Below are 22,777 nucleotides of genomic sequence, written 5' to 3' on the forward strand. Positions count from 1 at the left end.
ATACTACTAGAGTTTTGAAACAATCAACCTCTTATCTAAACATCAATTATAGGCTTTGTGAAGCTAATAAGCTTTTTCTGAATTACAAGCTAAATGATTGTACTATGAGCAAATTAAGCTATGATGTATTCATTTTGATTAGGTCTATACTCTTTCTTAGAATTAAAATTCAGTGCAAGGAGGAGGTGGATCCCGTGGTCATTTGATCTTTCTTGGGAATTGTCCTGTAGCGTCTCCGTCGTCAGTCATGGAGATTGGAATAGACTTCCATCTGACAGTTGTGGGCGTGCCTGGGAGCACTTTTCTGATGGATTTAGATGCGTCCCTGCTCCTCAGGAGCACTTTTCTTTGTGATGCAGAAACATTTTTCCTTGTAATTTGTTGTTGTTGTTGTTGGTCCTGGGGCCTGAACTCTGGGCCTGGGCGCTGTCCCTCAGCTCTTCTGCTCAAGGCTAATGCTGTGCCACTTGAGCCACAGCGCCACTTCCAGTTTTCTGGTGGTTCATTGGAGATAAGTTTCATGGACTTTCCTGCCTGGGCTGGCTTTGAACCGAGATCCTCAGATCTCCGCCTCCTGAGTAGCTAGGATGACAGGCGTGAGCCATGGGTGCCTGGCTCCCTGTGAAGTTTTAAAATGCTCTTCTGTCTGCAGTGGATTTCTCAGTGTTCCAGAACTTGGAGAACTCATGAAGGACAGAGCTCCAGGTGGCCCTGATCATGTGACCCTGAGGTCCCTTTCAGGGCGTGGCCCGGGCACTGCCTTCCTATGTGCTCTGAGAGCACCTCACGCCTCCTCCACCCTTTCCTGACCATTTCAGGACTTACATCCGGGCCCCTCAAACGCTTCCTGTGCACTTTGCCTGGATTCTGACGCAAACAATCCAATAGTAAAATTTTTAAGCAAATAAAAAAACATCCTTATGTGACAATTGAAGACATTTGTATGTCAAAAAATGGCTCAAATTAGGATTTTTTTCTTTTTGTCGGTTGTGGGGCTTGAACTCTGGGCCTGGACACTGTCCTTCAGCTCTTCAGCTCAAGGCGAGCACTCTACCACTTGAGCCACAGCGCCACTTCCGGTTTTCTGGTGGTTTATTGGAGATAGGAGTCTCACGGTCTCTCCTGCCCGGGCTGGCTTTGAACTGTGATCCTCAGATCTCAGCCTCCTGAGTAGCTAGGATTACAGGCGTGAGCCACCAGCGCCCGGCTAAATTAGGATTTTTTTTAATTGGAAAACTGTGATGGTATTTTCAAGGAAGAAATCTTTACGTATTAATGTCGCCCTGCAGGGACCCTCTGAAAACCTAAGAAAGAGCCTTTTTTACAAACTAGTGTTCTGTTTCAGATTACAGAGACCTGCTGGCCTTTCAGACCCTGCTTCCGTGCAGGGGGAGACGGGCTGGAAGCACGCAGCACTCTGCAGCCCTGCAGGATGCCAAGGCCTGCTGTGCTCCCTCTCCCCGCAACCTCCAGCAACCCTCCTCCTCTTTGCCACCCTCGCCCCCCCACCCCCTGCCCTCCCTCTCTTAACTGCTCTCATCCTTTGAAGGCGGCTGAGCGGGAGCTTCCAGGCTGCTCCTGACTTTCCAGCCAAAGAATCAACTGCCCTTCTCAGATGACTAAGCTCTTGGTTTTGCTGTTGATTCCGTAAGTCCGAGAGGGAAATGATTAAAAATTGGTAACACTCGCGTTTACACACACACTGATGGGGCGTGTGTCATGTGGTTGGGAGAGGTGGAGTCTTTTATCAGCTTCCTGTGGCTCTAGTCACAGATTTCCCCACAGACTGGGGATGACAACATGAAGCATCTTTTGGCGTTCCCTCTCCGCCATGTTTGTTTGTGAATTTGTTCACTCATTTGGAAAAGCAAACACAAAACCAAAAAAAAAAAATGCTATACTTTAAAAGAAAGAAAATAGGCTGACATAGCAAATTAGCTGTTGCTCAGGGAAAGTAATTCTCAGGAGGGAGCAATTACCTCCATTAGGGGAAAAGCTCGCCTCCCCCTGCCTTTTGACGGTCTTCCTCCCTCCCTCTTTCCTCCTCCCTCCCTCCTCGGGGTTTCCTGGGAGGTCTGGCAGGCAGCCCAGGCGGCCTGGGACCCGGAGCTCTCGCGTCTGCCCCTCCTGGCTGCCCAAACTGCAGGCTTGTCGCCATCCGTGTGTGCGTTCTCGCGAGTTCTCGCTCCCTGTGCGTGTTCACGTCTGTCCCTCCAGGCTTTTTGTTTGTTTGTTTTGTTTTGGGGTCCAGTCGTGGGGCCTGAACTCTGGGCCTGGGCGCTGTCCCTCAGCTCTTCAGCTCAAGGCTAGCGCTCTACCACTTGAGCCACAGCACCACTTCCGGCTTTTAAAATACACACATTCAGGAGACCTGCTGTGTAGCCTCTGAAGTCCTTTTCTTAGAAGATTCCTGCAGCTCCTTGGGGGCAAAAGGTAAGAAACTTTAAAAAGGAAAAAAAAAAGCTTGTTTCTTTTTTTTTTTTTTCTTAAGGGAACTAAAACAAACCAGGTGCTCGAAACCAACAAAAAGTTTATCTAAAACATGCCTCTAAAACTTTTGTTATGGTTTGGGTTATTTAAAATTTGAGTGAGCAGATGAAATCATTAAAGGACATTTCTTAAGCTTTGTCTCGTTTAACACAGGGAATAAATTTTAAATTATGGTGCCTGAGAAATGGCTATTAAAAGTTCCTAGATTTAAAAATTGTAAGATCTGGTTCTGTGCACGTCTTTATTCCTATTCTTGACTGTTATAAAAGTGCAATGTTTTCCTACCATTGATTTATGAAAACCCTTATTTATAATAAAATTATTCTCTTAAAATGTAGATAGTAATTAATCCAAGTGCCTTGATCATGTGACTTTTAACAGATCTTTCATAAAGAAAAGTAGTTTAAAAACAGATGGTGAAATGTCTTTAAAATTGTCAGCCTTTTGAAAGACCCCTTCCTCAAACCACCAGGCCTCTAGCCCCTTTGCCAGGGAGCCGAGTTTCATGTCTAACCAAGCAATTTCTGGCTTCTGTAACATGCTTTGCTTAAAATTTCCTTACCCCTTACTCTCCTAGTAATTAAGCAGTAATCTCACAAGTTAATCGATAAAGCTCACATCCTGCTGGCCGACTCTACAGCTGGTCTCCCCTGACCGAAACTATTCACAGGTGCTATCTCGGGTAAAGGTCATTTCCTCATACCAAGGGCCGGAGACGGCACGTACACCAGGGGACCCCCTCAAAAGGATTGGCTGCCTGCGTGCAGACCAGGTTGTAACACTTTAAAATTACTGGCTGAAAAAGCGCGGGCACTCCTGTAACGGACAGAGGGGTCCCATAAAAAGACCACCCCCGGGACTGCTCGGGGTTCCCAGACACTGACCCGAACCTTGCGGATCTCGAGGTCACGTGCACCTGGGAACCTGGGCATGCCCAAATAAAATCCTCTTGCCTTTGCATCTGGTGTCGTCTGACTGGTGCTTGGGGCAAGGAGGCTCTGATTTGGGGAGACCCGAAGTTGGGGGTCTTTCACTTTAACGATGCTGCACATTTGCACTGGGGTCTTTCGCCCACCCCGCTTGGACTGCCTTTGCTTGTGTCTTAAGGCCACAAACTGGTTGCCTTTGTGATATTTTTGATGCCCCCTTGATTTGTTTGTGAGCTGCGGAGCACCTGCCTCCTTCCCTCTGTGCGTTTGTGTCTTTGGTTTTAAGCCTCGGGTTTGGCTTTGGCACATGTCCCAACCCTGGGCTGCAGTTACACAGCAAAGCCAAACCCAAACCCAGCGTGACCCCCTCCCCCACTCTATCTGCTTGCCCTGCTGGAGGTTCAGAGTGCAGCGTGCTCTGCCCTAAGGCTCTACACCTGGTATAAATCAGGGACGCAGACCGCCGGCCCTTCCTCGATGTCCTGCGGGGCGTGCAGGTGTCCTGGGCCCACCGAGATGCGTGGCTCATGGAGACGAGGAAGTCTACGTGTAGCTGGCATCTCACTGCCATGCTTGAAACAAGCTGTGGCTTGTTCATTCAAGATTAGCTCGATCATACGTATTCAAAACAACAACAATAAGCAAAACTACGTGACTAACGTTGCTCTTCAAGCACAGGTGTTACAATGAAGTAAATTAACTATCGTACAAATGGGATAAACATGTCTGGCGGTTAAAATACTGAACACTATGTAAGATATAGCATGGTTATACTATTAAAGTAATAAATGTAACCCATTCTTTTTTTTTTCCTTTGGTCGGTTGTGGGGCTTGAACTCTGGGCTTGGGCGCTGTCCCTGTGCTCTTCAGCTCAAGGCCAGCACTCTACCACTTGAGCCACAGCGCCACTTCCGTAACCCATTCTTTAAAAAGAAAATGTATGGCAGTCATCTCCAAAAGAGAAGAGATTTCTGCCTGGTCTTTGGGTACTGAAAACACACACACACACACACACACACACACACACACACACACACACACACGACCCATCAAGGTAGAGATTAAGAAAATTTATGAACAAATTAGAAAGACTGCCCAGATGTGGGTGTGGGCGTATCTGGTAGCAGGTGCAATGAATGCTCCAATACCATGGTATTTATGGTACAAAAGTAGAGGGGAGGTCACCTTGGGGTAAGTACCCCCCTTTATCTAATACCAACTTACTCAATTCTTGCTGTCACAGAGCTTTATCAATTGGGAGCAGAGATTTCAAGTGTGGTCAGCTCTGAAATGTCTGAGCAATCCTTTCATCAAAGGATAAGGACTGGGTTCTGTCCATCTGCCCTTCAATACCATGTCTGTCCTTGAGGTCAAGTATGGTCCTTTATGAATGCTTTTTTGTGCCCAGGGGAATCATTTCCCAAGAAAGGTTTTGTTTGTTTTTCTTTCTGCTAAGTGTCTTTTGTTAAGATGTCTCTGCTCAGCTCCCAGAGCTCACTAATAACTTGAGCACACAGACATGATGAGAAAGGAAAGACGCTCCCTCGGCCCTTCTTTTCTTCTTTTTATTAAGTGTTGCAATTTATTGAAGGAGTGTAAATACATGTGTGTGCTTTTAATCAAGCTATTCCCTAACACAGTATCTATATCTAAATCCAGGGCTTTGCTTCTGATGCATTCCCTGGGTTCAATCCTGCCTTGAGGGTATACATAATGGTTTAGAAATCAGAATTCAGTGAGTGCTGATGATATAGGCCAATTCTCAATGCTCACTGGCTTTCATTGAAAATTAAAGTTACTAAACGTTGAAAATCCTTACTAACATAGGCAATTCTCAATACAAGGCATACCAAAAGTAATAGGTGTTTGATTACCTATAAGAAAATACTTTCTTTAATTGAAAAAAAGTTTTAAAAAATTCTAAATTAATACATGTTTTCCCTTTATTCCAAAGAGTACGTGTACGAAATTGAATTAAAAAAACAAGCAGAAAACATCCTCAAACTGTGCAGAAAGTTATCAGGGTAAATTTTTGGCATAGATGTTAAGAACTGATTTATTTTTAACGAGAAAGAATGAAATTTTGTCCAAAGGTTTAGTGAATGGATTATTTCAGAGTGAAAAATATAAGGCCAAACTATAGGTTTAAGCCAGTTTCAAAAGGTTTGTAAAATACAAATCTTATAAGAATTGTGTGTGTTGGGCTGGGAAGGTGGCTCAGTGGTAGAGTGCTTGCCTTGCATGCATGAGGCCCTGGGTTCAATTCCTCAGCACCACATAAGCAGAAAAAGCCAGAAGTGGCACTGTGGCTCAAGTGGTAGAGTGCTCGCCTTGAGCTGAAGAGCTGAGGGACAGCGCCCAAGCCCAGAGTTCAAACCCAGAACTGGCAAAAAAAAAAAAAAAAAAGAATTGTGTGTGATTCAGTTGTCTATAATTAGAAAAAAAAAATTGCCAGGCACCAGTGGCTCATGCCTGTCATCGTAGCTACTCAGGAGGTTGAGATCTGAGCATCATGGTTCAAAGCCAGCCGGGGCAGGAAAGTCTGGAGACTCTTTTTTTATTATTATTATTTTTGTGAAAATACTGTACAGAGGGGTTACAATTACATGGGCAAGATAATGAGTACATTTCTTATCAAGAATTGAGTCTGGAGACTCTTATCTCCAATAACCACCAGAAAACTGGAAGTGGAGCTGTGGCTCAAGTGGTAGAGCGCTAGCCTTGAGCTAAAGAGCTGAGGGACCGCGCCCAGGTCCAGAGTTTAGGAAAGAAGAAGGAGAAAGAGAAGGAGAAGGAGAAGGAGGAGAATCTAAGCACCAATATTACACTAAAATAAACCCAAGTCCCATTCTCTGTGTTTGCAACAACAAGGTTTTATTAACATATTAATCTTCATTTGTTACTATCTAGGGTTCAGGTTTATTTTCACCACTTTTTATAGACTTAGAGGGCAGGAAAGTGTTTAAAGCAGACAGACCAGGTTTATTTGACAGTGAAAGAACAGACTCCTTGGACAGCAAGGGTCCCAGTATTAGGGGTGACCTTCCTGGGCTGCTATTTATAGGATCCATTGCCTCCCACCCATTAGGGTGCATTCCTGATCTCCGATTGGCTGAGGGATGATCACGTGCCACACGGAATCTCCTGATTGGTTCTCCTGCTTTGGAGACTTGCACTGTGATTGAACCCCCTAACTCCAAGCAGGATGGATGGAGGATGCCGGTCGGGCACACACAGGTCTGAGACTTAGCCTCAGGAGAGGGCCTGGGCCAAACTCCAGACTGTGGCTGTTCTGTCTGTGTCATTCCCCCCACCCCACCCCACCCTGTTGGAGCCAGTCCTGGTAGTCATTTTCTAACCTGGTCAAGGAGGCCTGCCTCCCTCCTCACTTGCAAAGGGTTTTTTTGTTTGTTTGTTTGTTTGGTCGGTCATGGGGCTTGAACTCTGGGCCTGGGCGCTGTCCCTCAGCTCTTCAGCTCAAGGCGAGCGCTCTACCACTTGAGCTACAGCACCACTGCAAAGGGTTTTATTTATGTTTAGGTATTTAGTTTTCCAGGCCCAGAATTATTCTTTTGTGTTTGGATATTGGGCCATCTTTTAGGGTTTTGTTTTTAAGTCTAAAAATCTCCTTCCTAATTTTTCAACTGCCCTCTCAATGCCTCTCTTGGCTGTTTTTCAATCTCCAGCAGAGTACTAGTTCCCCCAGCTCCAACTCCGCAGGCCCACACAGAGTGTTTATGCCAAAGGCCTCAGGTTCTTAGTTCTGTACTCCTCACTTGTCTCTGTCAGCAGACAGAAGGCATAGGCCTTCAATGCTCCTCTGGATCATGGAGCTGCTGTCCCAAGGTACTAGCTGATAGGGCTGGGCCTTTAATCTGAGTTTGTCTTCAGGAGAATTAGTTACAAGGGCTTTCTTTTATTCACCTGTGCATAACTAGTCAAAAACTGCAAAGAGTTCATGCTTTGTCATGATCATTCCAACTTTTTTTAACGTCTGTGTTGTTTTGATGAGTTTAAAAAATGAGCCTTACACAAAGACAGGCTGCTACTCTCTATCCTGTGAGAGCTGTCCTGTTGGCCCCTGCTGCTGACAATAAACTCCTTTTGCTGTACAAAAAAAAAAATGAGCCTTAAAAGAGAGTTTTTTTTTAATCTTAACTGTTATGTCTTATTAACTAGTTAAGTCTGGTTAGCTAGTTATCTAATACTTTATAGCAGTAATTAAATGACTAATTAAATAAATAACTATGATTTCACAGTGACCTATAATCCCATTTTGATCCAATGTTTGAAATCATTAATATTTGGCAAGCTTCCCGAGATCAAGTTCTAAAATTAAGATTTTGGGGGAGGGGGTTGGCCTTAGATTAACTTTCTGAAGGACCCGTGGAAGCCCAAGAAAGCATGAAACTCAATTTGGTTGAGATACTAGATTTCATGGGAAAATATTTTTCAAAAATGAAGTTTAAACCTCTTGACGTGGTATCTGGACAACTGTGTCATCAGCCTTTCCTTGTAGTTGAGCTACAAGGACACAGAAGTTACCAAGCGCTTCTAAGAAGGATAATATTAATGCCCACATTGGGAAATTGTATAAGGACAGAAGTTCTCATTTTATTGGAAAAAATATATAATCTGGACCATTCTTGAGCCATTTATGTTCTAAAAACTCAATCAGTCGAATTTTCCAGATGCTGGGTGTTCTTTCTACAGCTTTGGCACCTCAGTGGGAATAGCCATCTTTCTCCCTTTAAAATCAGAACAGTAGGCACCAGTGGCTCAAAGTTATCATTCTAGCCACTCAGGAGGCTGAAACTAAGTCAGCTTGGGTGGGAAATTCCTTGAGATTCTTAACATCCAATTAGCAAATGCTGGAAGTAGAGCTGTGTCTCAAGTATTTGCCTTGAGTGAAAAAACTTAGAGATGGCACCTGGGCCTTGAGTTCAAGTCCCAGGAACTGGCACACACACAGTACTTGGACTGGGTGGATCGCTCAGTGGTAGAGTATGTGCTTGCCATCTTTGAGGCACAGCAGCGCATCAAGGACTTGGCCAACCTTGAGCCATACGTGGACAAAAGCCATCCCTCTGGGTGGCTACCTGCCCCGTCATCGAGGTCTTCTTATTCCAGAAGCGTGGCCTGACCATGTTCCTCCAACCTCCAGATACACTGAATGTTTCCCACCTGAGAGGGGCATCAGTCCCTGGGTCTGAGCCATCCCAGGGCAGCCCAGGGTCGGGGGCAACAGAAACACAGAGTGAGCAACAGAACACCACCTGCGGAGATAAGTGCATCTGGTGCTGTCTGCTGCAGACATTTGATGGTAAGGGAGAAGTCAGAGGACAAAATTCAAAATGGCGGCAGCACGGCTAAAAAGAGACCAAGAAACCTTAAAGTACCACACACATACACACACACACACACACACGCCTCCAAGAAACCTTACATTACCCTCCCCCCCACACATACAACAAATGCCTTGCAGAAAATTATTCCAGAATTGTGCAGAATCTAACAACACTTTGCAAAGTTGGAAAAATACCAGATGGGCCGTGTTGTCTCCTGGCCTGGGCACCCGGGCTTACAGAACTGAGCCGCTGATCCAGGCCGAGTTCTCCTTCCTCTGTGCTTGTTGCCCAAAGAACGGAAGCTGTGCTTGTTGCCATTCTTTCTGTTACAAAAGCCCTGGGTCAACCTTGATGCACACATGCCAGGGTTCTCAGCGGAGCCCTGGGTCCTGTGGGCAAATCCACGGTGCAGGCAGCAAACCTGGCCTTGCCTGGGTGACTTCTTAGCATGTGTGGCCATCCTCCCTGTGGAGATTTCCTGGCATTCATCCAGGGGTCCCTAAGATACAGTTTGCTTCCAGGCCAAGGGAAGAAAGCTGTCTGACCCATTCTGCGTGTGGCTCCAGGCCAACCTTGAAAAGCAACTTATTAACCAGTTGCTCTGCAAAGTGAGGATGACTTAGCATTTTCCTCCTAATCAATTAAGGAGCCCTCAGCCCCTGACAGCCTTGGGAAGAGCTTTTCCTGGCTGGATTCCCTCCCCGCCTCCCATCAAGGGAGGGGCTTTAGAAGGAAGGCTGGTGGCTGGTGTGGTGGCAGGCAGAGGGCAGAGGGCAGAGGGCAGAGGGCAGAGGGAGCGGCGGGAGGGCGGGAGCTGGCCCCGTGTTGAGTCCTGGGCTCAGCTCCCGTCCTCCTCCTCTGCCTGGGAACGGCTTTGAAATCTGTCTGTTCACACAGGAGCACACATTTTATTCCTAGCTTGGTCTTTCTCCTGGTGTGCACGGATGTTGATTCTTTGAGAATTGTTGGTGCCGTTTCTTGTAGACACCCCTTTCTAGAATTCTTAAAAGAGCTTTAAAAACTACAAAAGGCTAGGGAAAATGTAATCTTCACTCACAGACCTGTGAGTCTTGTGACCTTTTTGCTCTAGAAAAAAATTAGCCAGAGACATTGATACAGAGGGGGGAGAGCACAAGGGAAGGGAAGAGAAAGGGGGGCAGAAAAAAACTGGGAAGACGTCTGCGCCCCCCCCCAGAGCAGGTGGCCTCTTTTCGCGTGTACCCCTCGCTGGCCAGGGCGCAGCCCATGCTCTCAGACCGAGGTGAGCGCGGGGTATATCCGCACCTCCGCCCCAGCTCCGCTCAGCCTTGCTGGCAAAAGCAGGGTCTCACCCTCCGCTGCCTGTTTGGCTGAGATCATGGCGGCTACTTTCACTTTCTTGGTGGGTCCGCCATCAGCGCCCCCACCCCCACACACACACACATACACTCAAAGCTTTGAAGCTTTGTTTCCTTAGGGCTTCTAGTTGCTGATGATCACATTTACATTCAAACAGGTCTGGTCCACACCCCATTAACTGGTACCTTAACTCTTTACACGCCTGTCTCTAGAGATGAGATCAGCCGGGAGAGGTGGGAGGAAGAAGTGGGGGGAGGAGGGGAAGAGAAAGAGAGGAGACACATACAAACTGAGATGGGGCTTCTGGGGAGGGTGGTAGGATTTTATGCAGAAAGTCAGTTTTGTGGTGGAAAGAATCAACAGTTGTTGAGAATGGTCATACTGTAAATACTAGTTCGGCTGGGGAAAATCACATGTAAAGTTTGTCCTAATAGAAATACATTAGTCTATCAGGAATGCTAGATTCGCATTCAGTCTGTGTCACTAGTTTAATAGTTGACTCATCAGCTAATTCTGTGGCAAAGCAGGAGAATGGCTCCCGGAGGACGGTGTGGAGGAGGCGGTTCTTGGTGTGGGAGATTGTTTTATCTCTGGCCTCTATGCATGCATTGTTCATTTGTTTGTTTTTTGTTTTGTTTTTTTGGGTCTGGTCTTGGGGCCTGATCTCTGGGCCTGGGCGCTGTCCCTCAGCTCTTCAGCTCAAGGCTAGCGCTCTACCACTTGAGCCACAGCGCCACTTCCAGCTTTTTTCTTTTTGCTTATGTGGTGTTGAGGAATCGAACCCAGGGCCTCAGGCATGTAAGGCAAGCACTCTACCACTGAGCCACCTTCCAGCCCCATATTTATTAGTTCTTTAAGGAACAATAGTAACCAAGAATTTAGAAAAAAGGACAGCAGTGAATTTAATGGGATGAGGAGAAGTGAATGAGGCGTTACCATGATCTGAGAAGGCTGCTGTGCCCTTGGGTGCGGGGTGGAGACGCTCGCACAGAACCTGCAATCTGTGTTTAATGTATGTGTCAGCCTGAGTCACACAGTTGACACACAGTTACACTGGACTTGAGTGTGCTTGGTCACCTGCCTACGTGAGCAACGAGAAGAGCACGCACCTAGGGTGTTGTTGGTTCTCCTCCCTCCCAAAGTTGGAAACCAGTCATGATGTCTGCCCATCAGAATCTCCATTTGCACTTGCTGCATTGATTTTACATGCATTCACTTAGTGTTTCTACAAGCTCCTCGCTTCTCTCCTCCGTCTACTATCCCAAGTTAGGAAGGATCTAACCTTCCTTCCCTGGGCCACAAATCACTTTTACATGCCATATTAAATACTTGCCTTGGGCCATCTACTAAAGCACTGAGCCTTTTTTTTTGTCTTTACCTTTTTAGCCCAATTTGTTTCTATTATGTGAGAGACTTCCCTTGCTTTGCTAATTCTACTAAAACAGCCAAATTGCAGGTTTCTTTTTCTTATCTTTTTTTTTTTTGGTGAAAATACCGTTCAAAGGGGTTACAATTACATGGGCAAGGTGGTCATGACTACATTTCTTATCACGCATTGTTGCCTCCTCCTTTGTTTCCCCTTCCCATCCCTTCCCATCTCCCCTCCCATCCCCTCCCCATAGTAGGTTTCATAGTCACGCAGCCATTGCTTATTATTTTATCATCACTATCCCAGTTTAAGTATTCTCTTTTTTTTTTTTTGTATGTCAGTACTATGCTTTGAACTCAGGGCCTGGGTGCTGTCCCTGAGTTCTTTTGCTCAAGGCTGGTGCTCTACCACTTGAGCCACAGCTCCACTTTCAGCTTTTAGACGCTTATTTGGAGATGAGCCTCAGAGGCTTTCAAGTCCAGGCTTGGTTTAAACAAAGCTCCTCCACTCTCAGCCTAGCCTGAGTCTGGATGGTGCTAACGTGGCAGAGAAGAGCCCCGGAACAGTCAGGGCAGGCTCTCTGTTCTCAGGCTGGCAGCCAAGATGGCTAAGACGATGAAGACCGTGGTTTGGGATCTCAGGAACCCGGGAAGTGCAGCTCTGCTCTGCCCACTCTGCCGGGGGCCTGAGGCCCTGACTCCTCTTAAACCTCGTTGGTCACAAACGCAGGCAGGCGAAATGTCATTTTCCAACAGTTGTGATCATGAAAGAGATTTTCATTGACACATAAAGCACAAAGACGTCATCACAGAAACACTAAAGGTTCCCGACATAATTAAAAATTTTAATACCTAACTATTGTATACAGAAGAAGACATCTATGCTAAAAAAAAATTGAACAAACACAAAAGTTTACAGAAATATTGTTTCCCAACGGGAGACCTGAATCGACCTGAAATCAGGACTGAAGTGGTTGTGCCTATGTCTGGGTGATCTAGTCCTTGTTTTACAAGGAATCCTAGGCTTTTTCACGCATACTGTGACACAACCTGCCTGACCCACTGCTATCTGCTCCTGGTTGTCGTGGCTGGGGGGTGAAGAGCAGTACCAGGGCAGCTTAGCAAATACCCTGCGGTGCGCAGGGCAGGCCCTCAGAAACAATTACCCAGCCTCCAGTGTCAGTAGTGTAGAAACAGCGGTGCGGGATAAAGAGCTGTCAAGTTTTGCAGGTCTTGGGCAGCTGTATTTCGTACATTCTCCACCAACCCAGAGCACAGAGTCGTGTGTGCTTACTCACAGCATAGAAGGCCTTCACGTCTCTCCGGAGAGTGCTTGCCTTTACCACATTCCATGCACATGGGTAGTTTCTGATGTTGGAACTTAGGATGCTACTCAGAACCCATGGTGCTGACTTTACAACCTAGTAACAAGTCAGGGACCAGTTTTTCGAACTCTGGGCTGCTCCAAGAGTTTAGACTCCTGCAAAAGGGCATGTGGCTGCCAGCTTTTACCTCACGGGGCGTCCTGTACAGCCGGCTGTGTACTTACCTGCAGAACTTGAGCCATAAAAGTTTTTTGTTTTTTTGGGGGCCCGGTTGTGGGACTGAACTCTGGGTCTGGGTGCTGTCCCTCAGCTCTTCAGCTCAAGGCTAGCACTCTACCACTTGAGCCACAGCACCACTTCCAGATTTTTTTTTTTGCTTATGTGGTGCTGAGGAATCGAACCCAGGGCCTCATGCATGCAAGGCAAGCACTCTACCACTGAGCCACCTTCCCAGCCCCTGTAAAAGTTTTTATACCAAGTAAACTTTATGATGATTGCATGAAGGCAATAATGAGACACTGCTCATTATGCTGTAGCCATTAAATGTTACTTGCTTACAATTTATAGTTAGTATACATACAAGGTTTTCATGTAGACAGTTTAATACAACTTAACCCAACAGTAAAAAATACATATAAAATAGAATTCTAACAGAGAAAGAAAGAAAGCACGTTTGCCTGTGTGAGTTAGGTAAGGGCTCTAATCAGGGGTGAGACTGCGCCATACTGTTAGCTCCTGAACAAACAAAGCAGCTCCCGAGCTGGGCCCTGCCTGTTCCCCTCTCCCCACCAGTGTGCTCCCTGCGTTCCCACGCCCAGCCTCCTGGTTCTGTAGGACAAGGGCTGCTCTGTTCCCATCCCCAAGTGAGCAAAGCTGGAAGGTGAGGGCAGGGCTGCATCATCCCAGGATGGAGACCACACATGGCTGAGAGTTTGGACCCTCCCGCTGCTCTTCAGTCCCTCCCGGAAGTCCTTCTGTAGTGTGGCATTATGAGCCAGAATCTCAAAGTACATTTTGCTTTTGTGGACTCTTCATTCATTCGTTCTTGTTTAGTGATACCACGAGACTACAGACATGTCTGGGAAGTCTTTGTTTCACTACGATGAGGCCCGGGGCAGGCTGGAGTCCATCCGCTGGCTCCTGGCAGCTGCTGGAGTAGAGGTAGGTTCTGAGTCTTGTCCCGTTGGACCTAACGTTGGCTTCTCAGACGCGTTTCCCCCGTCAGGAGATGTTTCTAAGTGACCTGTCACGAGTAAGAGAGGCACCTGGGAGGCTAACGCAGAATTGTGAGTCCAAAGTCAGCCTGGGCTGCACAGACAGAGCCTGTCTCAAACAGACAAATAAAAACAGACAAAAGAGAACTGTGCCTTCCATAAAAGGTTTTGAATAATGTTTTTTGAATTTTGAATAAATTTCAGTCAGCACAGTTGGTAAAACAAATTAAGGAGCTAGTCACAACGGGTACACCTGATTTGCATGAGGCTCTAAAGTGAAATCATTGGCATTGTACAAGAACTAGAAATTATTCTTTGGAGACATTAAGGCATTATGACTGTTTTAGATGAGAAATGTACCGTGCTTTTTTCCCCCTGAAGCAATGCATGTGTTTTAGGGAAAGTATTGCAGGATGAGATCTAGGACAGGCGGCGTCTGCTTTAAATGACTGCAAGGCGCGGAGGGCTCAGACACAGATGGGAGGGGACTGGCCCCCGCTGGCCACCAGTGACTGGGTGAGGCGATCGTTCTGGGGAAGAAAACACCGGTCCTCTGGGGAGCGCTTGTCCCCCAGGTGGGAGCACAGGAGAAGGGCGAAGGGTCTTCTAGTGATTCCTCAGTTTCAAAGTCCGGCGTTGGCCTCCGCCAGAGATAGGATTGCATTTATCTCCATTGCCTCTTTTTTGGCCAGTTGTGGGGCTTGAACTCTGGGCCTGGGCGCTGTCCCTCAGCTCTTCAGCTCAAGGCAAGCGCTCTACTACTTGAGCTACAGCACCACTTCCGGTTTTCTGGTAGTTTATTGGAGATAAGAGTCTCACGGACTTTCCTGCCTGGGCTGGCTTTGAACTGCGATCCTCAGATCTCAGCCTCCTGAGTAGCTAGGATGACAGGTGTGAGCCACCAGCGGCCGGCTTCCATTACCTTATGAATGTCTGAGACTCTCAAATTAAAAAGCACACAGAGGTTGGGCGCCAGTGGTCCACAGCTGTAATCCTAGCTCCTCAGGCAGCTGAGATCTGAGGATTGCTATTTGAAGCCAGCCTGGTGAGAAAAGTCCTTGAGATTCTTATCTCCAATTAACCACTCAAAAACCGGAAGTGAGGTAGAGTGCTAGCCTTGAGCAAAAGAGCTCAGGGACAGCGCCTAGGCCCTAAGTTTACACCCCATGACTGACAAAAAAATTTTTAAAAACACAGAAAATGCAAACCGTAATTCCTTTCTAGGTTTTTTTTTCTTTAAATAGGTAATCTGACTTCTTTCTCATCTAAACGTCCACCACACACAGAGCCCCAAAGAGAAAAGGGGCTGGGAAGGTGGCTTAGTGGCAGAGTGCTTGCCTCGCATGTGTGAAGCCCTGGGTTTGATTCCTCAGCACCCATACACAGAAAAAAAATGGAAGTGGGTCTGTGGCTCAAGTGGTAGAGTACTAGCCTTGAGCAAGAAAGAGCTCAGGGACAGCACCCAGGCTCTGAGTTCAAACCCCAGGACTGGCAAAGAAAGAAAGAAAGAAAGAAAGAAGAGTGAAATGTGCAATCACAGAACCCAAGCGTCCTCTTCTCCACCCCACGGTGTCTGCAGATAGGCAAGCCAGCGCCTAGGATTCTGGTGAAAATCTGCTGTGGAACTCCCAGGCTCACCTAAGATTGTGAAGTTGACGTGGGTAAACCTTCCCTCAACTGGAGACACCATGATACTAGAGAGGAAGTTCTAATGGCAAGAATGTAAGCTGCAACACCCAGGATGCATTTCAGCCGGGCCAGAGTGCCTGGGGCCGGGGTGGGTACGGTAGCTGAGGTTCACAGAGAATGAGATGGCTGCTGGCCCAGGACAGGTCCCATACTGAGGAATACAAGATCGCCTCCAACCCCCCTTGAAGACACGGGCTCTCCTGAGACACGACAGCTCCATCGCCAGTTCCACTGTGCCTTCCTTGCGCTGCAGTGAAATGTCTCTCAGATCGTGCTCTAGCCATAGATGTCGGTGGGCATCAGAGTCCAGGCGGAATGAACTGAAAAATGAGCAGTGACAAACTGGCTCATGAGGTCTTCTTGATGGCTTTAACGGAAAGTTCTAGATGGCCATGCTCTGACTCTTTTGTGCTGTCACATTCAGATGTCTTTCCCTTGCTACAATATGCAGCAGAGAGGAGGCAGCAAGCTGAAAAGCCCACAACACTAAGGGATAAACCAACATCTTACTCTTTCTGTTTTCCAGTTTGAAGAGAAATTTATACACACTAACGAAGTCTTGGAAAAGTTAAGACGTGGTAAGAAAAAGTTTAGAATCTCAAATCTGTGTAGAAGGTGAGAAGGGAAGGCAGGGTGCGGGCAGGGCAGCATCTGGGGAGGGCAGAGAGGCAGAGAGGGGGCGTGGCTAACATACCAGAGAGAGCAGGGCTTTGCCTTTGAGTCTGGGTACTCTTTTGGAGACAGGAAGGTTGGACCAGCGCTCAGGAGCTGTCCCCAGGACCGAGTCCGTCCCCTTCTTGTCTTGTCATGCTTTCTGCACTGTACTAGACTACGGTCGGCCTAGGAGGCCACACTGCTTCATGCAAGGGCTCACAGAGACATGATGACAAGAGGGTGGGCTGACAGTGGTGGTTCTCAGCAATGGTGTACGGTCCATAGTGAGATGGTATTGAATTTGTAGGTAGTGCAAGTCATCGCAGGCCTGAGGGGAGGGGCTGGTGCCTGCCTTGCATGCCTCTTCCAGTCTGTTATTTGAAGAAGACACCAAGGGCTCTACATAGAATCTCCTCTTAGAGCTGATCTTTATGTAGGAATGCCATGAGCCCTTGTTGCAGTCTCTCCCATTCTTCCTAAGGTAAGTGTGAAGATAAGTCAGCAAAGAGAAATGTAAGTTGCCTAGCCTGGCTCTGGATGGGTACCAGGGTCAGAAATCAAATAGTAAGTTAACAAAAGGGAAAAAAGCAAAGTCAAACAAAGCTTAAAATTAACTTTATTAGAAATGTTATCAAATAGCTGTATTTCCTTTTAAACTCTCAATCATCTTGACTGTTTTCAACACACTGACATTTCTTTTTCTCTTTCTTTCTCCGGAAAGATTGGGTGTTGGTGCTCCAGCAGGTGCCGGTGGTGGAGATTGATGGCATATGAGGCTGGTGCAGATACAAGCCATTCGCAACTGCTTTTCCAGCAAATACAATCTCTACGGAAAGGACCTGAAGGAGAGAGCCCCGTACGGTAGATTTTCTGTTCTTACACCAAGTGAGAGCACACAAAGGCTTGGATCACTCATTAAAGAAATGGGATTGGCTGGCTGGGGGGTGCACGGGGAACAGGGCGGGGGCAGCATTAGGCTGGACTTGGGCACGCACACTGAGGTCACATGTGACGGGGTCCTGTGGCATGAAGAAAACTAAGCTTGGGTGGATCTAGGAGCAGGACTGTAGCTGAGGATGGTCCCAGAGACACACAGCACAGGCACTCCCAGCACAAACGGATCAGCCTTGATTTAGGCAGAACCAGGGTCTCGCGTTCTGGGCTGGCCTGCGATGGCTGCTTGCAGGAAGGGACAGTGTGGTCAAAGGTCCAGAGATGAGGAGATGGGAACGGAAGGGTCTCTTATGGTGGTTGCAAATTTCTGGAAATTGTCCTAATGATGTCCAGAAACCTAATTTCCTAGACAGTCAGGTAGACTGTCTGTGATACTGGGATCACTGAATCCCGTCACAGAGGACTAAAGCAACCAGACTGAATCAGCCCCCCACCCAAAGCTGCCAATCTGCTGTCTAGGTGGATGGGCCAATCTACAGCTCCTCAGAAAATGAAATACAGAATCCTCAGTGACCCCTCGATCCAATGTCCTTGTGTGCATCCAAGCAATAAAGTATACCTCACTAATGCTGGTACAGCAATGTCCATGGCAGCACTGTTTGCAACATTCAAAGTGTGGCTTCTCTACGCATAGTTGGGACCACAACAAGGAATAAACAGCAGCCCTTTCACTGGAAAGCTGTAGGCAGTCTCATGGTACAATGGGAAAGTGGCCACATTGATGATGAGTATGGAAATACCTCACGGCCTTAGGAAGAAGGGAAATAACTGAGCAATACCTGCTGGTCCTCGCTTTGCCTTACTCCGAACACCACAAGACAGGGCTCTGTAGTGAAGGACAGTGCGAGAGGCCCAAAGCCCCGCCCACGCCACAGGAGCTCACAGCAGGCTCAGAGAAGGAAGGGATCATCTGAGCCTGGAGTTTGCGAGATGGAGGAGTGACGAGAGGGTGGTTGATGGGTACAGGGATGACACGGGCCAGGAGGAAGAAATGCTCATGTTCAAAATGCCTCCCTCTTGGCTGGATGAATCTACAAAATGCTCTGTAGCCATGCAAGAAAACAGTCGTTGGCCATGAAGAGGAATGATGTGCAGAAGCACGCAATGGCACGGGTGAATGTTTGGAAATACTACGTCACAGAGAAGAAGCCAAACACAGGCCACGTGGAAGAGGATTCCTTCCGATGAAACAGGAGCACAGAGTAGAGGAGGTGCTTTCAGGCGAGACGGAAGACTAGACGGAGGAGTGGTGTATTGGACTAGACGGAGGAGTGGTGTATTAGAGGCAGACATGTGTTCATTTTTTTTTTTTTTTTTGTCGGTCGTGGGGCTTGAACTCTGGGCCTGGGCGCTGTCCTTCAGCTCTTCAGCTCAAGGCGAGCGCTCTACCACTTGAGCCACAGCGCCACTTCCGGTTTTCTGGTAGTTTATTGGAGATAGGAGTCTCATGGTCTTTCCTGCCCGGGCTGGCTTTGAACCGTGATCCTCAGATCTCAGCCTCCTGAGTAGCTAGGATTACAGGCGTGAGCCACCAGTGCCCGGCCATGTGTTCGTTTTGAGGTGATAAAAAAAAAAATTCTGGGCTGGGAAGGTGGCTCAGTGGTAGAGCGCTTGCCTTGTATGCATGAGGCCCTGGGTTCGATTCCTCAGCACCACATATGCAGACAAAGCCGGAAGTGGCGCTGTGGCTCAAGTGGTAGAGCGCTAGCCTTGAGTTGAAGAGCTGAGGGACAGTGCCCAGGCCAGAGCTCAGGCCCCACAACCACCACCACCACCACCAAAAAAATCTGCTATTATTTTTGTTACTCACCGAATGCTTTCAAGGACTGAAAATGGGTGTGCGAGTGCACGACACTCTAGCTGTTCTATTTAGGACTGTGGAAAGTCTAGCTTGCAACAGAAGACATGAAGGTGACAGGTGCCAAACACTGCTGGAGGCTGTGAGGCCCCGCCCACACCAGCACTTTCTCCATGGCATCTCAGGGACTGCAGATGAGAATGGAGTTGGACAGCAGCGCACGGGAAGGCAGTGAGCCGTGTGTGCAGGGAATATCTGAGAGCATTTCTAACACTGAAAACAGGAGTCTGGCCTCGACAGCGGGTGAGAGGGACCAGACACGCCTGAGAGGCGGCCGGGTGGATCTTGGACTTACTGGGTCTGTAGCGGGAGGACTCAGGCCTGAACAGCCTAAGCAGTACTACGATAGTACAGTAGAGGCCAGGTACTGGTAGCTCACACTTGTAATCCTCAGGAAGCTGAGATCTGAGGAACAGGGCTTAAAGCCAATCCTGGAAAGAAAAGTCTGTGACACTCTTACTGCCAATGAACCCCAAAATGCTGGAAGTGGAGGTGTGATTCAAGTAGTAGAGTGAAAGCCTTGTGCAAAAAAGCTAAGCGAGAGTACATGGCACACATAATATTTGCGGTTACGTGGCATGATTCTAGCAAGTTCTCTCGTGACTCTCCGGATGGGTCACAGATGCTCTTTGTACTGTTATTTGGTCATGTATATAGCAATAGTTTTAGACGTAAGCTGTCTGTAGGCTGCTCTAATAAGCCTGCTAATGTATACCTAAAGATGCTAGTACAATGGCTGGCACACAATAAACCCCAGCCCAGTAGAGGCAAATTACAGGAGGCCATGACAGTTTGGTTGTTTTTGCCTTTCAGGATTGATATATGTTCAGAGGGTTTGGCAGATTTGAATGAGATGTTTATTCTTTACCCATTCGATCCACCTGGCAAAAAAGAAAACATTGCCCTTAGGGATAGAGAAAGCAAAAAGCCGGTATTTCCCTGCTTTCGAAAAGGTAAGTGGAAGCTGTCTCACTATTAAGGGCAACAATGTGTAGAGAAAGCCGGGCATGGTGGCACACACCAATAATCCCCACATTCAGGAAAATGAGGCAGAAGGATTGTGGGTTCAAGCTCAGCCTGGTCACTTTAAATGTTTAAGACCCTGCCTCTGAAAGAAGAGTTTAGAGGTGACTTTGTTCTGGAAGGTGTCTCACAGGCCACTTATACAACACATGATCATCTGTCCACAATTCTGGACGCTGGGGAGGACAGGATCAGGGTGCTGACAGATTTAGTCCTCAAGGAGGAGCGGCTTCCTGCCTCCGGGATGGCTGGCGTCTAGACACAGGCTCACAGGCAGATGGGTCGAGGGCACTCTCCAGGGTATTTGCCAAAATATTTCCTTTAATCGGTACTGCCACGTGTGCGTTTCCTACTAATTATTTAAAACTAAAATATTATTGTGATAGTTTAATACATACCACAGAGTGCCTCCATTTCTTTTTCATGTGTTCGGTCAGTCGTGGAACTTTAACTCAGGGCCTGGGCACTGTCACTGAGCTTTTTCACTCAAGGCTAGTGCGCTATCATTTTGAGCCACCACATCACTTCCGGTTTTCTGGTGGCTAATTGGAGATAAGTTTCATGGACGTTCCTGCCCAGGCTGGCTTTGAGCCACGATTCTCAGGTCTCAGTCTCCTGAGTAGCTAGGATGACAGGCATGAGCCACCCTTGATTTTGTGATGCAAAATTCCATACATTTAGAAAGGTTGAAATATTTAATGAACATGCTGAAACACTCCACAGATTGCTAAAATAGCATTGTTTTCCTGGCTTTATCATATGCGTCTGCTCTCCACCCCTCTCTATAACACAGACATACTTTCCATGCATTGAAAAGTAGGTGTCAGACACTGGTGCTTCTGAACTTTGGAATCTATATGTCATATAGATTCTACACAATGTAAGTGTTGCAAAGAAGGTAACAAGTCCAAGTTCACTCAGGTTTGCCTCAGATCCTAGACAACCAGGAAATCGGAGACCCTGACACGGTCTACACACAGGAAGAAATATGCCAGAGAAAATGGGAGAGAGCCGAGTGGACAGGTTCTTCCTGAACTGCTAGGGCCACACCCTTCTCAGTGGATTGGCCGACAGAAGGAGGATGCAGCCGTTCTGAAGGCGCAGATGGGGTGGGAGAGGCGGATACCACAGGGCTGCTCAATGGAGAAGAGCCTGCTCCTCGCTGTCCTGAGTCAGGCAAGACCTGCACTCAACACCTGCCCAGAGGTAGCTAAGGAGGAAAAATAGGATAGGGAGCCCCAGGGAGAAACGGGGCCCCCAGTCTGGCTCTGTGTGTGTGTTCACAGTCTCATCCCCCAATCCTGCAGGTGTTCAAGAGCCATGGGCAAGACTTCCTAGTTGGCAACTGGCTGAGTAAGGCTGATGTTCACCTGGTAGAGATGATCTACACCATCCTCGCCGGCTTCGCTCGGCGGCAGGTGACCCACCTCACAGGGTAGAGCGGGCGCGTTTCTCCCGTCCGGAATGGGACAGGAGCCTCTGAGCCCGTGCGCTCCACCCCGGCCTCCCTAGGCCTGCACGTCCCATCCTTGCGACTCCACAACTGAGCTTTCTGGCACTTGTTCTGCTTTAACAGAAACCATGGACCAGACACAGGTGCTCACACCTGCAATCCTCACTGCTCAGGAGGCTGATATCTGGGAATCATGGGTCAAAGCCAGCCTGGACAAAGAGTCCATGAGACTCCTGTCTCCCATTGACCAGCAAAAAGCCCAAGTGGAGCTGTGGCTCAAGTGGTATAATAATAGCCTTGAAGGGGGGAAAAAATCCTGAGACAGTGCCCAGGCCTTAAGTTCAAGCTCCAGTAAAGGCATATGGATCCCCCCCACACACACACACACATATTCTATGCAAGAAAAGTTGAGGCTAATGCTACTCCAGGATCAAGTTGCCTTTCACAAGAGACCCAGGGCTGACACACACATCTTACCTACTGCGTCCACCTCCAGTCTCCATGTAACTGCTGATGCAGGCACTCACTTGGTCTTTGACCAGCCGTCTCAGATTTCCTGGGCTTAGCTGGTAGGTGGTTTGGGTGATGGAGCGCCTCCCTCAATCTCTGCTTTGTACACGGCAGGATTAGCAACACTCTGAAGACCAGGATCAGCGACATGCTGATGATCCACAATGAAGCAGCTCCGGCAGCCTGGCAGCCAGAGGCAGCGTCCCGTGGATGAGAAAGGTATACAGAAAACGAGGAAGATTTTCCTGTTTTAACAAAGCGGCTTTGGCCCAGCGCTTGGGTCGCCTGGGTAGATCCTGGCTCTGCTGGGAGCACACGCTTGGCCCAGGGCTGTGCGGGAGTCTAGCCTAGGGAGACGAAGCCCCCCTGGATCCCATCCCAGTAACAAAGCAAACGTGCAGTGTCTGGTCCTGCGTTCGGAGGACCGCGCCTGCGGAGCCAAGTTCGCACGCACAGGAGACCCCGTCGGACTGGGGGGGGGGTCGTCCCGAAATGACACATTTAACCGGTGGTTATACCTGGAAATACGACCCGGGGTTCGCTCCCCAGTCCGGTGGGGGCTGCTCGCGCCCCGCGGCCGGCGGCAGTGGCGTTTTCCTGACCAGACTCTGCCCCCTGGGCAGG

At 48.0% G+C, this 22,777-nt stretch overlaps 1 pseudogene; it reads left to right on the forward strand.

Moving 5' to 3' along the window:
- Positions 1 to 13,856: 13,856 nt before the first annotated feature.
- On the forward strand, positions 13,857 to 22,414 carry LOC105987766 (annotated as a pseudogene).
- Positions 22,415 to 22,777: the final 363 nt, after the last annotated feature.

Source organism: Dipodomys ordii, unplaced genomic scaffold (assembly GCF_000151885.1).
Source record: "Dipodomys ordii isolate 6190 unplaced genomic scaffold, Dord_2.0 Scaffold44, whole genome shotgun sequence".
NCBI lineage: Eukaryota > Metazoa > Chordata > Mammalia > Rodentia > Heteromyidae > Dipodomys > Dipodomys ordii.